At 40.2% G+C, this 15,465-nt stretch overlaps 1 protein-coding gene across 3 annotated transcripts in view; it reads right to left on the bottom strand.

Moving 5' to 3' along the window:
* Positions 1 to 14,764, bottom strand: part of ELMO1 (engulfment and cell motility 1) — a 581,070-nt gene extending 566,306 nt beyond the window's left edge. Inside the window, exons 1-4 of one of the 3 annotated variants that reach the window (XM_021079237.1) lie at positions 9,316 to 14,764; positions 8,674 to 8,832; positions 7,360 to 7,428; positions 3,505 to 3,705 (exon numbers count right to left, since the gene is read on the bottom strand). The gene's annotated coding sequence lies outside the window, so the exon portion shown is untranslated. The remainder of the gene's footprint in view (positions 1 to 3,504; positions 3,706 to 7,359; positions 7,429 to 8,673; positions 8,833 to 9,315) is intronic. The other 2 variants (XM_021079238.1, XM_021079236.1) reach the window with 2 other exon arrangements.

Raw genomic sequence — 15,465 nt, 5'->3', positions numbered from 1 at the left:
TTTTCTTTTGTTTTCCTTGCATCTCTATCCCAGAGGAAGATAAATCTGTATACCCCCAACTGCCCCCCACTCTCAGGTTCCACCACCAGTGCAAGAGGAAAGCAAGTTCTCATTGTTTGGCAAACTGGTATTCATTGAATGAGCCACTGATGATATTTTTCTTTTCTTTTCTTTTTTGTCTTTTTTGGGGTCTTTTTTTGTCTTTTTAGGGCCGTGCCCACAGCATACAGAGGTTCCCAGGCTAGGGGTCTAATCGGAGCTGTAGCTGCCGGCCTACACCAGAGCCTCAGCAACGCCAGATCCAAACTGCATCTGCAACCTACACCACAGCTCATGGCAATGCCAGATCCTTAACCCACTGAGCGAGGTCAGGGATTGAACCCGAAACCTCATGGTTCCTAGTCGGATTCCTTAACCACTGAGCCACGACAGGAACTCCCTGATTATATTTTTCGATCCAATTCCATTAGCTTTAGTGCTAGAGAGAATTATTTCCAAACTCCAATAATAGAGTGGTAGGAAATCTTAGTTTTTGATGTGGTTGAATGTTCTCCCTTCTCTTGACATCTTCATCTGTATTTTATTTTTGGAAGTTAAGAAGAGCCACTTGGGACCAATAGCCTGGTGTCGTTTTTTTCCTCCTCCATAAAAGTAATTTCCTGCAGACCCATTTCTCCAAGGCTCTGAACTTCTATTGAGTGATTAGAGCTTCTACTATCGATGTACTAGGTTGGATTTGCACCTTGTGATAGAGAGAAAATCTCCCTGTTCTCATCAACCGTTCCTAAGCCATTCTTTTCCTTCATATTGTGACAAGCAAATGGTCAATAATAAAGCATAAAGCATCCTTCTTCTGAAGCATTTTTCTTAGTACCAGAGAGGGCAAATCTCTGGGGTAAGGATGAAGGTGGTTCCCAGGCAACAGAAGCAGTTTATGCACATCCACTGGGGGACCCTTTTTGATTTTGACTATATAGGGAGTCTGACCATCTGACAAACTGGAGTTCTACACTGTGATGGAAGTCACCAAGCGAAATACTTTAGTATTCACTAAATAATTCAGTTTAATCTAGTAAATGGAAGCTATGCAGGTGCCTTTTGTTAGCCATGTCTTTTATCTTCTGTGTTTGGAGGCTTCGACATCTCAGGTCTTGCTCTCTTTGGGAGGACCACTCCTCCAAGGGCTTGTCAACTGCCAATTCCTAGAGATAGTGAGCATCCAGCCAGGGAGCACACCTTTCAAATGCAAACTGGTCAATCCAGAGCCCGTATCCTCAACCATCCCCTTTATCCAACTTTCATGTTCTGGGCCACTGTCCACTTGCCCTCATCACCACAGGATCAGGTTCTCAACAACCAGGGACAGACGCTATGCCCTGGAGCCCACTGAAATGATCTGAAATTAGCCAATCCTGGGTCAGCAGCTTACCATGCCAGACCCATTCCTTCCTGCAGAAATCACAATAAAGGCCCTGGCTCACAATTTTCCTTCTCCCTTGGCCTTCTGACCAATCCTGGTGCTTCCCTGGGTAGCCCCCATCGTGTGCTGTGCCCTCTTCTTGGCATCTCTGACTATAACAAGCTACCTTTCCAGTGACCTTTGTCTTCTGATCTGGAGGCCTTGCCATACTTAGAGCATAATAAAACCTATATTTTAAAGCACCTTCAAATGGCAGAATTAAAACCATTTAAGCCTCCTCCTTCATGTTTACCCATCAAAGCTGAGGAAATCATGGACGAATTTAGAGATGGGATTCATAGGAGTTGAGGCATGGAGAAAACAAAACAGATAAAGAAGGCGCCAGAGCCACCTTTAACTTCATGCGCACGTCCATCTCCCATCAGTGCTCATGATTTGATGCCCTCTCCTAAAAGAAATAGGTTCTGGAATCAGCACTAGGAGGTTGGTGAGCATTTCCCACCTGTCTGGACAGTGGAAGCAGGGAGTAGTAAGTGTGCAGAGGACAATGTCCCCATGGGCAGGTGGAGAGGTACGTGCTACCCACAGGTACCCTGTGGGGCTGGTCTCCCTAATGGTTTCAGCTCCCCATGTTTCCACACACTTCATTCCATTCACCACTTTTTTAGTCTCTAACTTTCCTATTCTGACATTAAACACAGTATTTCTTTTGTTCCCATTTAATTCTTTATTTTTTACAAATTGCTTTCCCAAGTGCTTAAATTAATGAGTGGCTTTAAGAAATAATTATTTTTTTTCTTCCTTGCAGTGGCAGTGGTGCTGACAGGGAACCCAGCTTTGCTCTGCAAATGAGCAGACTTGTTAGCCGTGGCTTCTGGTGGCAGGGAGAGGACACAGGGCTGATTCCTTGAAGGTCACTGATAAACAAAGTTCCTTTTAATTTTCATTCCTTTGCTGTTAAAAATGGACTATTCTTACTTTCATCAAGCTCCTGCTTTTATTCCTCTAAGTTCTCAATGAATTTCATGATAAAATTCTTTATGAAATTATTTATTCATCAATTATTAACGAATCCTTGCCTAAATTCTCTTCAAAAACTATAGTACAAGTGTGTTTAGAAGCCAACTGAACTCCTATTGATTTTTTTAAAACTGATTACTTACAAATATTTAAACAATGAATATTAATTGAGTGTTTATACAGTATCTAGAGCACTGTTCTAGATGCTGGGTATGCATCAGGGAACACAATAGAATTATTTCTATCATAATTTAAATTTAAGATAATTTCACCATAGTATTAGCCAAAAGCACATAGAAGCAGTAGTGCCCAAAAAATAAATATAGGGATAAACCTAAATATCCAATCTTTTCTACCAAGGTTGATATGAAACGACTGGTTTATTCTAATGCTTTGGCCTCCCAGATGGGGTAGGACAGAACACATGTCCAAGCACTGCTTGGGAGAGACTCAGATCCCTTGAGCCAGGGTGAAGAGGTCACGGTTTTTTCAGCCACAAAATGTTTCATGAGTTCTGCCAAATCTAGTTTCAGCCCTATAAATATCAAAGCCCACTAATGAGTTAGTGCAGCAGCCACATGTTCTGGTAATAGATGAGCTTTCTGTCTGAGGGGTTCTTGTTCTCTGAGTCCCCATGGACATTTCAGGGTGAGGCCAAGTTAGAAACCACTACTTAGATGCCACATGAGACCAGCAAAGCTGTTTTTCAGAGTTAGATTTTTGAAAGCTGTTATTCAGCAAATAGGTGAAGGTCTTTTAATCTTTGAAATCCCATAGTCTAAAGGTATATGATGAAAAAAACTAGCTTTGTCTCTGACCTAAGGCTGTACAGATTTTTTAATGGCCAGAAAATTTTCTTGTCATGTATTTGTGTTGCAAAGATTAGGAAGAACTGTATTTCTTCCAGCAGGTACTATGGTATTTTTTAAATAATCAGCTGGTCAAAAGGGACTGGAAAGATGGGCTCTTAGAGTTGGAACTGATAGCCTTGCCTGACCAAAAGAATTAAGTCAAGGATGAGGGCAGGGCAGGAACCCCTCACCTAAACCATGGCAGATACTTACACTGTGCCAAGCATAGAGTTGCTGCTTGTCGAATGAATAAATGATGACCTGTTCTTCAGAGTGTGCAAAATGCTTCCAGTACTCGCCCAGAAATATTCGGAATGGGGGTCCTTTATAGGAAGTAGGTCTTCGGTGAGCTGGTGAGGTTTCCTCTGTGAGTGATATCAGGACCTGAATATGGTCTATTTTTTGCCAAAAACCCTGTGAGGATAATTCAATGAATTAAAATGGTTTCTATCCCTAGGTTTCAACACTTGTTTTAGTAGATAACTCTGCTAAATCTCTTGTGTTAGCAGAAATTTGGTATTTAGGACAAACAGAAGTGGAGCTTCTCTGGTGGAGAACCTGAAGCACGTCCCCCTGAGCTCTCTCTCTCCCCCAGCAGCCTCCATAGGGCAGTTTGAAAACACTGGCCTAGTCACATGAAAAGATGCTCAACAGCACTAATTATTAGAGAAATGCCAGTCAATCTGCAGTGAGGTACCACCATAATTAAAGTCAGAAGGCCATAATTTAAAACTCTACAAATAACAAATGGTGGAGAGGGTGTGGAGAAAAGGGAACCCTCCTACACTGATGGTGGGAATGTAAATTGGTGCAACCACTATGGAAAACAGTATGGAGGTTTCTCAAAAAACAAAAAATAGAATTACCGTATGATCCAGCAATCTCACTCCTGGGAATATAGCTGGACAAAACTATAGCTCAAAGAAGATACATGCACCTCAATATTCACAATAGCACTACTTACAATAGCCAATAGCCAAGACATGCAAACGACCTAAATGTCCATCAACAAATAAATATATATGATGGAATACCATGAAAAAGAACAAAATAATGCCACTGCAGCAACACAGATGCAACTAGAGATTACCATGCAAGTGAAGTAAGTCAGAAAGAGAAGGACAGATACCATATGATATCACTTATATGTGAAATCTAAAATATGGCACAAAAGAACAGAAACATACAGACACGGAGAACAGACTTGTGACTGACAAAGAGGAGGAGGGAGGGAGTGGGATGGAGTGGGAGTTTGGGGTCAGAAGATACAAACTATTACATGCAGAATGGATAAACATGGTCCTGCTGTATGGCACAGAGAACTATATCCAGTCTCCTGAGCTAGACCATGATGGAAAAGAATATAAAAAGGAATATCTATATATGTATAACTGAGTCATTTGACTGTACAGAAGAAATTGGTACAACATTGTAAATCAACTATAATTTAAAAAAAAAAGAAAAAAAAAAGAAAGCACTGGCTTAGAGATGCATTCTGGAGTAATTATCTAGATGACATAAACAGGTTAAGTGTATTTAACCTTTACCCTGATTTAGCCTTTATCCCTGATTTGAGAGTTAAGATTTGGCCATTTAATCTCATTCTCAAGATTCATGATTTCCTAATCAAATTCTGGAAGACTGCTCAATCTGTATTCTTGGCTTCATGTAGGAGAGAAAAATTCTATCAAGTTTAAGCTCTGGAGGTCGAACACTGTGACAAATACCATCTAGTAGTCAGCCATTTGACACCAACTTCACTTGGAGGCTTCCAGTTTTCAAGGCAAACGTGTGGAGGATCAAAGCTCTGCCTGAGAAAAAAATCTCACTTATGTAAGAGCTTGTCATTAAAATTCACATCATGGTGCATGAGCTTTAGGGAATAGATTAGAGGTTGGGATGGGGTTTCGTTTGATCGTTTTCTTTTTATTCTGATCATTTGATTCACTAATAATTTTACTGATAGAGTTTTATTAAATAAATAGCTTGTGCTTTCTAACAGAGTCCTAGATTGTGGTGATTGCTTCTTTTTTCCTTTTCCTTCTATCTTCTTTTCTTTACTCTTTTGCAAAGTTTTATTGAAATAATAATTCATATACATTACACATTTAAAGTATGCAGTTCAGTGTTTATTTAGTATATTCACAGAGTTGTGCAACCGTCATCGTAGTCAATTTTAGAACATTTTCTGTCACTTCAAAAGGGAAGCCCATATCTTTTTAGTTATCACCCTTACATTCTCCACAGACCTAAGCAACCACTAATCTACTCTCTATCTCTAGAAATTTCCTATTGTGGACACTTCATATAAATGGAATTGTATGATATGTGGTCTTATATGACTGGCTTCTTTTACTTAGCACAGTGTTTTCAAGATTCATCCATGATACAGCATGAGATCAGTACTCATTTCCTTTTTATGGCTGAATAACATCCCATTGCCTGAATAACCACATTTTGTTTATCCATTCACCAACTGATGGAGATTTGAGTTGTTTCTACACTTAGGCTATTATAAATAGTGCCGTTATTAATACTTGTGTACAAGTCTTTGTGTGGACATATGTTTTCATTTCTTTGGGTATATATCTGGAGTGGAATTACTGAGTCAAATGTTAATTCTATGTTTAACTGTTTCAGGAACTGCTAAACTGTTTTCCAAAGTTGCTATACCATTTTACATTCCCCCTAGAGGATATGAAGGTTGCATTTTCTCCACATCCTCACCAGCACTTGTTATCTGACTTTGGGTTACAGGCATATCTCATTTTATTGTGCTTCACTTTATTGTGCTTCACAGATGATGCATTTTTACAAATTAAAAGGTTCATGGAACCTGCGTTGTCAGATGATGATTAACAATGGAATATTTCTAAATTAAGGTATGTACATGGTTTTTTAGATATAATGCTATTGCACACTTAATAAATTACAGTGTAGTGTAGACATATGTACTTTATATGTACTGGGAAACCAAAAATTTAGTATGATTCCCTTTATTGAGGTAATTGCTTTATCAGAGTGCAGTATATTCAAGGTATGCCTATATTGCCATTCTAGTGTGTGTGAAGTAGAATCTCATTGAGGTTTTGATTTGCATTTCTCTGATGACTAGTGATGTTGAGCATCTTTTCATGTGCTTACTGGCCATTTGCAGAAATGTCTGTACAGATGCTTTGCCCATTTTTAATTGGATTACTTGTTATTACTGAGCTATGAGTTCTTTACATATTCTAGATGCAAGGTCTTTTATCAGATATATGACTTGCAAATCTTCCCTCCTGTTTTGCAGGTTGTATTTTCACTTTCTTGATAGTGTCTGTTGAAAACCTGTAAGTTTTTAATTTTGAAGAAGTCCAACTTCTATTTTTTCTTCTCATCTTGCTTACGTTTCGGGGTCATACCTAAGAATCCACTATCCAACTCAAGGTCACAAACATTTACCCTCATGTTTTCTTGTATGAATTTTGTAGTTTAGGCTCTTATGTTTAATCCTTCGATTTATTTGGAGTTAATTTTTGGTTATGGTTCTTGTTTTCATTATTTCTTTCTTCTTTCACTTTTCTGTCTTCAACAATACAAGAATCAAATTTGTTTAAGACAAATTGCCTGAATAATATGTGGAAATATTAACAAACTGGTTATTAGTGTGAAGAAGGGGGAAATATAGGCAATGAGGTTAGTTGGTTTTGAATTTGTATTATGTATTATGTGATCTACACATCTAAAGCATTCTGCATAAAATTGTGGTCAAATAATATTCAGAATTTCATCTTCACTTCCTCCTACAAATGAACACGTCTTCCATTTTACTTATGAATATTCATACCTTGTTTCCATTCTTGCTATACAAGCCATTTCAAACCGTGCTGCTTACATAACACAGCTTTTGTTTTCCAGTAAAAAAAAAAAATCTGCTTTCTCCATAGGCATACTGCCACACACACACACACACACACACACACACACGTGCACATGCTCACATGCACACACTGCTACCTCTTCCCAATATGATCATGTGTTTTCTGTCACCGATGTCCCTGCAATTCACCTCTTCTTGTCACTCACCTTTCAAGTTACATACACATGTGAGGTTTCTCAGTTATTTTTATAGGCACAGTTCAGCATGGGAGCAATCTGGATGATAAGAAAAAAATCACAATGGAAAGGAAGGGCCAGATAACACACTAGAGTATTTAGTCATTCCCTTGTGTTTTAGGATAGAAATGTAGGATTTAGCCATAGAGTAAGCATAATGCATAATTATCACATTGGGATGCTAAACACAGAGGGTGCATTCACTCCTAGCATAGAGTAAAATCTGGTTTATGAGAAAATGCAGGTTTTGCATTTTTCCAACAAAATAAGTGAGTGGGAGTGGAAGGAGACTGGCATTCTGATGATTATTTCAGAATACTAATGCCTGTCAGAGGCGGTAGCAATGATGGCCAGTCCCCACTGCCTTAGGTCGACAGAGAGTGAGGGTGTCCCCTCCCCTCTTTAGGCAGCAGCCCAACAGGTACTTTTGACCAACCAGCAAGTAATTTTTTTGTATATCTATGGAAGAAAACATGGTCCAAGTGCTCAGGGAGGACCCAGCCAGGAAAGCCAAAGCGATCCTCATGAACTAATGAAAGGGCAATTGAGCATCAGATTGTGTGATCCTGAATATAAAGGCTGAAGGAGGACAGAGGGAATCAGTGAGCCTTAGAGGATGGGGTGGTGGGATGTTGAGAGGCTTTTATGGAGAATGTGGGTTGGGATTGGGTTGTGAAGAATGAAAACAATTTTTTAAAGGAAAAAGGGAAAAAGAGAGGGTAAGCCACTTGCAAGAAAGGACAGAAACACAGCCTCACAATGAACCAGGCATTGGGCAGAGCCTCATTATGCTCTCATTTGGAGTGTTTCATGATTCTGAAAGTGGGTATAATTACCCCTTCAAGGAGTTGAATGCCTTGGTCACTCAGCTTCTAAGCAGTAAAATTGTGTTTGGATCAAAAGTCCTGAGTCTTTTCCCCAGTAACACATGCTATAGATACTGTCCTACAGGCATGGAGACCAGAGTTAGGACCAGTGCTCTCTGCATCAGCTCTAATTCCTCCCTACTATTCTCTCTCTGACCTACCAGGCAATACAGATTAAGAATCAGTTTCAGACCATGGGTTCCCAACTTGCTTATCCTTAGAATCATCTTAGTAGTTTAAAAAAATGACCTGTTTCTAGGCCCTTCGCCAGACCCAGTGAAACTGAAAATCTAGAAGTAAGATACTTGGGTCATTTCCACTTGTCCTCCATCACCTCCCAAAGAACCCTGGATAGAGTGGGCATCAATAAATGTCTATCACATAAATCAGTAACAAATACATTGAATCATTGTTTTACCTACAAATTTGATGATTGTAAGTTCCTTGTTGCCTCGGTTTATTTTCTCCATTACGCCAACATCATCCTTTTGTGGAAAGGTCTCTTTCTAAGTGAAGAAAATGAGGACTGATGGGCTTTTTCCAGTCTGGAGTCCATTGTGAACCCAAAACACATTTTCTAAATTTGAAATGCAATTGACACACAATAGTTTATTAGTTTCGGGTTACATTCATAGTTACATCATAATGATTTGATATTTATATACATTTCGACATGGTCACTACGATAAATCTAATTACCATCTGTGCCAAAGTGCATATTTCCAGGACTGATAGAAGGCAGATGCATGTCTCTGGCACTGGTAGGGGGGAATACACACCCCAACTTTTCTCTCCTTTTTATCTTGGCTCTGTTTTCTTCCTAATCTAAACCATCATGTTAAGACCAGCCTTTGCTGTTTCTCTTTTCCCAGAGTTAAACCTCAAGGTTGGTTGGTTGGTTTTGTTTGTTTGTTTTTACCCTCTTTACTGTTGTTGTTTTGTGGAATAAAAGGGTGACTGATAGACCCTTGTTGATTTTCATAAGCTGGCCCAGATCAACTCTGGTTGGTTGCTGAGTTTGGTAGTGGAATGGAAGATGGAGAGAGGCAAGTAAACTTACGTGGTCTTTATTCATTCCATTTGTAATCTGATTTATGTCAAATTGTAGATATGCTTTGGGTTGACTGTGTTCATCAGGATGACTTAAACATTGCTGGATTTGGTTCCAAATCGAAGTGCTTGATAAAGTGGTCCTGTGATTTTTCCATCGCTTTCTTCCATCCACTTCAGCATGCTACCAAGGCTTCCACACTGTATCATCAGATTCTCATAGAAACAAGTGATGGGAGATATGTGACAACATGATTAGAAATATTGGCGTTCTCTAAGTTTAAGAGTGCTTCAGTCATGCCATAATTACTAGTGCAATAGGAATAGGAAAGGTCTAACTGAGATTCACCCCTCTTTGGTAGCCAATGGGTCTGAGATGATATTTCAGCCTTGCTTCATTTTCCCTTCTGCATTTATTATTCCATTATTATAAAATGTCACTTTGCCTATAAAATATTGTGCCTTGCTGTCAAGTTTTATTTGGTTCAGCTTTTAAGTCAGAAGAAGATTTTGTGGCTGATCATGCCAGCTTGTGCCAAAGGAATTTTCTAAGTTATAGTTAGTTTTGTCAATACACACATTGTTTTTAAGGTAGTTTGGGAACAAACATTCACCTTAAAAAATTCATACTTAAGCAAAAGACACACATTCACAATTTGACTCAGGTCTTGTATATCTTTTATCATATACACTGGATTTAAAAAATTGCTTTTAGAATTGGTTTGGGTGGGAGAAAAAAGGCCAGTAGTCTATTCAGTTCATGGGACAGTTAGTCACTAGGGAGAATAGCAAACTGTTTGAAGTAAAAAGAAAAGAGTTCCTTAAAAGCTTTAACACGCATGAGATGATTCAGTTTTGCCACCTTCTCCTGGCCTGCTCCACTTTCCCACCCACCATTTCAATTTCGGTGACCTTTTCCTGATCATCCATCTTTCAAAACTGTCATCCGAATTTCCAGCTGCTTCTTCAGCCTGCGAAACTCCACCCAGCCTAGTGGAAGCTCCAAAGCTAGGTTGCCCTTTCCTCCTACTGCTTCTTCCTAAATAGAAACTCTTCATTAGATCAATTCTCTCCAAATAGTGATGAGAAGCAGTCTGTTACCACAAGCACATCCTTAGTCTTTGAAAGGGAAACAACTTAAAAGATGTTTTGAGATGAGAAACCATTTTTGTAGGAAAAAAAAAAATCTAATAGGAGCTCTGGTTAATTGATGTACTCGGCATGTTTTAGTTCATGCTTATGAGATTTGCATGACCACACAAGTTTAGTGTTCTGTCTGAAATCTACCAGATTGCTTTTCCCATAAAATAAACCATCCTTACTGCTAATGTTTGCAGCGCATCCCTTCCCGGCATAAGAATGGACAGGAATTATTTTTGAAGAAAGCCACCAGTTCTCATCTAAATCTGTTTTTCAGGTGTTTTGTCCATAAGCACAATGGCTGACAGTTACCTCTATGGAAATCAGCACTTTTGACAAAAGTGTAACAAGTTAACAGATTTTACTTTTTCTCAGGGAAGGGGCTTTGCTTTGATGAGGTTTTTGTCTTTGCTAAATTCATTGTGGATGGAATTCCTGCCTTTATCACAGCTCTGGACATGCTGCGTGGACCACCCTTTAGAATGTATCACAATGACCACTGTCAGCATTCAATAAAGACAACAGAAGAGGACCCATGATTTATGGCCAGTACCACCCTGATCTGTGTGGAGTTACGGATTGTCTCCATTTCAGATTCCTTGCTGTCAGCCAGCTTGTGTGAGAGGTCTTTCACCGGGAATGACTATTTGAAGTTGCAACCGTACTGTGTGAATAAAGGCCAAGGCAAGGGAAAGAACCGATGGAGAAGGAAAACCCCACATTAGATGTACTAAAAAGAATCTACATTTTTGGTTAATTTGTAAAAAAAAAAAGTGGGGGGGTGCCTTTTGATGTGGCCCCAGTCAACTTCTCACTGAAAAAGTGAGGATCTGGACTCAGAAAGCACTTGACTTGATTCTTACCAATGCCTCGGAGTGAAAAGTGATTAGATAGCAGAAGGGAAAAGGAAGAAATGCCGCGCCAGCTGAAGGAAGAGAAAGAAGCTGAGAAGAATTTAATGTCACAAAGAGAGGTCACCTGGAAAATAGTGGGTTCACACATGCCCTCTGACCTGACCTGCTCTTGCACGTACGTCATTTTTAATACGTTAGATTTTCAGGGCGAGTAGGGAAGGTGAAGGTGAGGCTCTCTCAGGTGATCCCAGCCAGGAGAAAATACAATAACTTTGCAGTTGAGTTCAACTGCCAAGAAGCAGAAGACGTCCCTAACTCCCGTCACACAGATGCCCCTTTAAGGGTAATTTGCAAAGGTGGCTTTTTGTATGGGGTCCATTTGTCTTGATAAATGGTGGAGCTGATGAAAAACCTCCTGGCAAGGAACTGGTGATAATTCAATAGATTCTCCAGGCTGGCTGCCATCTGGGAATATAGTCCCAGACGGCCACTTGGCAGGGCCACTGGGCAGCTCACCCCTGTCTGGAGTGCCCTGCTCAAGGCTGGAGGCTGCATTCTCCCTTTAAAGGAGTCTCATTTTCCCATTTTACAAGAACAATTGCATTCAGCCTTCAGTGTGCCTGGGAATCCACTGAGCTTGGCTCACTCCAACGCCACCCTACTCCGACCCCGTGCACGGAATAGACTGTGATTTAATGGGGATTTTCATCTCTGCCTCAACAGAATGGGTTTCCTGCATGAATCACCTTTATTGTGGTTTTTACCCTGGGCCACTTAGCCATGTTATAAATGATCTTCAGAGGCATAAAATAAATCTGCTGCCCCTTTGATTCACCAATTCTACAAACCAAAAAAAGCTCAGGCTTATTTAGCAATCTATTTCCAGAGAGGCCAGCAGGGCTTTTGGTAGGCTGAAGGCACAAGATGAATGGGCAGTTTCGGGGTGGCCTGTGAAATGGCTTGTGTGTGAGCTCCTTGTATTCCCTGCCCTGTCATTCATCTTCCCAGTTTCTGCTAGCAGATCTTCTTCTCCCTCTGAGTTTATGTTGTGTGCAGCACGCAACTATCTTTTCAAAGTCTCAGCCTTCTTCCAAATAACCGCCTTCAACAGGTTCCTCTGCTACCCACTGGGGACAAACCTCCTTTATTTGCCAGAGCGTTTCTGGGCAGGATGGGCTGAAATGAGTTCCACGCACTTCCAGGATCAGCCTCATTAAGTAGGTGAAGCTATGGAGTCCTTTGCTTCCCTCCTTTCCCTCTTTAAAAAAAGGGGCAAAGATTGCATTTCAGACAGGTGCCTGCAGAACAAATCTTTTAATGACTTCCTTTAGCCTCCTTCTGTTCTTCATGTCAGTGTCTTATTTCAGGAACTATTCCTAGGTGCTCAAGGTGTTTTACAGAGAGTAAATTTTCTGGGTGACCATGCACGCTGTTCCCCCGAGGACAAGGGACAGGCTCTGCTCAGGACTGGCCTTGACCTTCCACATAAGATTGTTTGGCTTTTCTATTGCACACTCTGTTCCCAGAACCCAGCAGTCCTGTGATCTGTCTTTGTCAGGATTTGGAACTGATACATATCGGTAAATATCAGAGGCAGTAAGCAGCCAGACAAGGAGTATGGCTAATTCCTCCCCACCCACTGAAGGACTCTGTCTCAGGCTCATTCTGTGCCCTGATGAGTTCTTCTTGTTCAGGAGGATTAGTGGCACCAGAGATAGTAGAGATTCTTCCACGACAAGTTAACTTTCATTTCTAAAGAGGCTTTTTCAAGGCAGCGTGGCCCTCAGCTGGATGCTGGAGAAGGCCATGGGGTGGACCTTATGATGCAGGTCTGTGAATGTGCTTTGTTGTTCCTTGTAGGCTGACACATTGTGCCCATCTCACATCAGTGATTCTTCAAACTGATGGCCAATTCCCCAAAAAGAACCTTGATTGGTTAAAAATTACCAGCTGCAAAAATTTCCCAGGCAAGATGGAAATTTGGCAATAGTTTAAAACTTTTTACTTTGAAATAATTATAGACTGATGAGAAGTTGCAAAAAAAGGTACATTTAGTGGTCCACTTTTTGCTTAAAGAATGGCTGCAAATGAAGATACACAGGGACACTCCATGGGTCATGAAAAAGAAGAATCCCATTAAAAGCTAGGAGTTCCAGGAGTTCCCGTTGTGGCTCAGTGGTTAACGAATCCGTCTAGGAACCATGAGGTTGAGGGTTCGATCCCTGGCCTCGCTCAGTGGGTTAAGGATCCAGTGTTGCGGTGAGCTGTGGTGTAGGTCGAAGATGGAGCTCAGATCCTGCATTGCTGTGGCTCTGGCATAGGCTGGCAGCTATAGCTCTGATTCGACCCCTAGCCTGGGAACTTCCATATGCCATGGTGCGGCCCTGAAAAAACAAAACAAAACAAAACAAAGCCATTCCAGGTCACCTTGAACTCTGTTCCTACACAGAAAATATTCTATGCAAGGGGTGGTGTATTATTCATGAAGAGGAGGGTCCTTTATTTCAAAAATAAGAGACCTTCAAACAATCTTTGTTACCTTTAAAGTTAAGCTGTCTTGGCTAATTAAGTCTCTCCTGGCGTCTTACTGGGGTCTCCCAGTTCCCCGGATATCTTGAACAATGCATTGGCTGAATGAAGCTTAGGAAGGATGGAGGGTCCGCCTTATTAATAGTCATGTACCTAGGATGGGTTGGCAAAATGTGGTTGACATTTATTATATAAGAGTTTAGCACTTGAATCCTGAACTCAGACAGGTCAAGTTTAAGTCCCAGGCTTGCCCCTTACCAGAAGACTGACTTTGAACAAGTTACTTGACTCTCTAAGCCTCATTTTTCTTATGCATAAAATGAGGATGATACAGCACCTGAGAAATCAGTGTCAATTGATTGGAAGCTCTCAGGCATCTAGTAGGTGCTCAACATATTTTAGCTGTTGCTATAAATAATTATCTCTGATTATGGGTATTCTGGGAAATCATTTTTATTCCATTCAGTTTCTTGGACCTATTTTCAAAGCTGGCCCAGACAATTTGTGAAATAACTCCCAGTCTTGCGGTATGAAAAGTTTCTGGATCAGAGTGACTAATCATTATATTTGGAAAATCATTTTAATTTCCAGCACAGTTGTTATTTTAAAATAGTTAATTGCTCAATAGCCTATAATGCATTATAAATATTTGTGTAATTTCCACATTATTAACTGTTTGTTGATAAGTTATTTACATTATAAAATAGTCTAAAATTGGTTTAAAAAACAGTTGTGGAATTTTAAAATCTAAAGTTAATATAACCTAGGTCCATATAACTAGTCTAAAACTAATGAGTCTAGATCTATAGTTACCTGGACATTAATTTCTTCAAAAATGTAATAGATGCCATTGGAACTGCTTGTGAAAACAAGTCAAACATTAAGGAACATTAGTTTTTGTTGAAAAATTTTTAGTTGTTGTGAAAAGTAAATCTATTTGTTACCATGGTTGCCTGTGTCTTGTTTATAATTGTAGGTTTTCTTTTCCTGGCAGTTAAAGATTTAGTAACCAATAGCAAATGTACCCTCTTCAACATCAGCCCTACTTTAGCTGATAATTATTTAATAAGTCACTGAAAATTGCACATAAGTAATTTTAGGCTTCGATTTTAGAGTGGATGGAGAAGGTTTACCCTGTCTCCCTAAAATATGTTATTTTTAAACAGAATATTATACTCCCAAATATGTTGACGCAAATTAGTAGAATGAAGAAAAAGTGGTTTATATCAGTGCTTTTAAGTGAAGAATTATTGGCAAGTAGTGTTGGCAAAATGAAAGGAGCCCTAATGGTGGCATCAGGAGGCTTGGTTGCCATTTAATGTGACAGCAAGTTGTGTTTAAAATTTGTGAATAGCGAGTTCCCGTCATGGCACAGCGGAAACGAATTCAGCTAGGAACCATGAGGTTGTGGGTTCAATCTCTGGCCTCGCTCAGTGGGTTAAAGATCTGGCATTGCCGTGAGCCATGGTGTAGGTCGCAGGTGTGGCTCGGATCCTGCATGGCTGTGGCTGTGGCTGTGGCCGGCAGCTGGAACTCTGATTAGACCCCTAGCCTGGGAACCTCCACATGCCGAAGGTGCAGCCCTAAAAAGACAAAAAGACAAAAAACAAAAACAAAAACAAAAACAAACTTGTAAA

This window comes from Sus scrofa, chromosome 18 (genome assembly GCF_000003025.6).
Source record: "Sus scrofa isolate TJ Tabasco breed Duroc chromosome 18, Sscrofa11.1, whole genome shotgun sequence".
In the NCBI taxonomy this organism is placed as follows: Eukaryota; Metazoa; Chordata; class Mammalia; order Artiodactyla; family Suidae; genus Sus; species Sus scrofa.
The sequence above is the reverse complement of the archived record's forward strand: the minus strand, read 5'-3'. Positions and strand labels throughout refer to the sequence as shown.